Source organism: Trypanosoma equiperdum, assembly GCF_001457755.1.
Source record: "Trypanosoma equiperdum strain OVI genome assembly, contig: ctg_1069, whole genome shotgun sequence".
Lineage (NCBI taxonomy): Eukaryota > Euglenozoa > Kinetoplastea > Trypanosomatida > Trypanosomatidae > Trypanosoma > Trypanosoma equiperdum.
The window spans coordinates 10981-11811 of NW_027123026.1; positions in this window are offsets into that span (position 1 = coordinate 10981).

The window sequence follows — 831 nt, forward strand, 5'->3', positions numbered from 1 at the left end:
AGGAGGAAACAAAAAAGAAGAAAATTCCTTTATCCCTTTCTTGTGCCATCGTCATCGCAACACTATAAACAATAGGGAACGTGTGTAAACCTTTTCTCTATCTCTCTCTTTTTTATTATTATTATTTTCTTTGTTCCATACAAACACACAAGCCGACTTAACATAAGGCAGTTGGGGCGGAAGCCGCGGGCACCACCACTGCTGTAGTTGTTTTTTTTTAGTTTTTCTTTGTTCTTTCGTGTCTTATCTTATTTTAATTTACTCTTGTTTTTTGTTTTAGTGCTTTTTTTCTTTGATTTATTGTTCTTGTCGGCACCGTTATTGTTATTGTTGGTGCTACTCCCAGTGGTGCATTACTTTGGACGAGGCAAAGTAGTCCATTTTTTTTTAAAAATTATTCCTCCTCTTTGTTCTCTTTCTTTTATTTAATTCATATTTTTTTTTACTATTTGTTACCGTTATTATTTGTTTATTTGTTGTTTCCATTTATTTTAATTTACTGTCCTGTCATTCACTTTCTTTACGAAGGTGTAAGTTGGGAAAAAACGTGCGCACGGGAGAGAAACAGAAATACAAATACATACAGAAGTTAGGGGAGAAATAAATTAAAGCAAAAAAGAAAAAAAAGAGAAGAAACAACAGAACGAAACAGAAGAAAAACGGAAGGGGAAAAAGAACAGAATTAAGTGACAACACAGTGAGAAGAAGGAGTGAAAGCGAAAAAGGGGGAAAACAAACAGTAACAAAGCAAAAGAAAAAAAGAGTGAAATTCTCTGCTTAATAAAAAGCAAGTGTATATAACATATATATCTGTATATATATATATATATA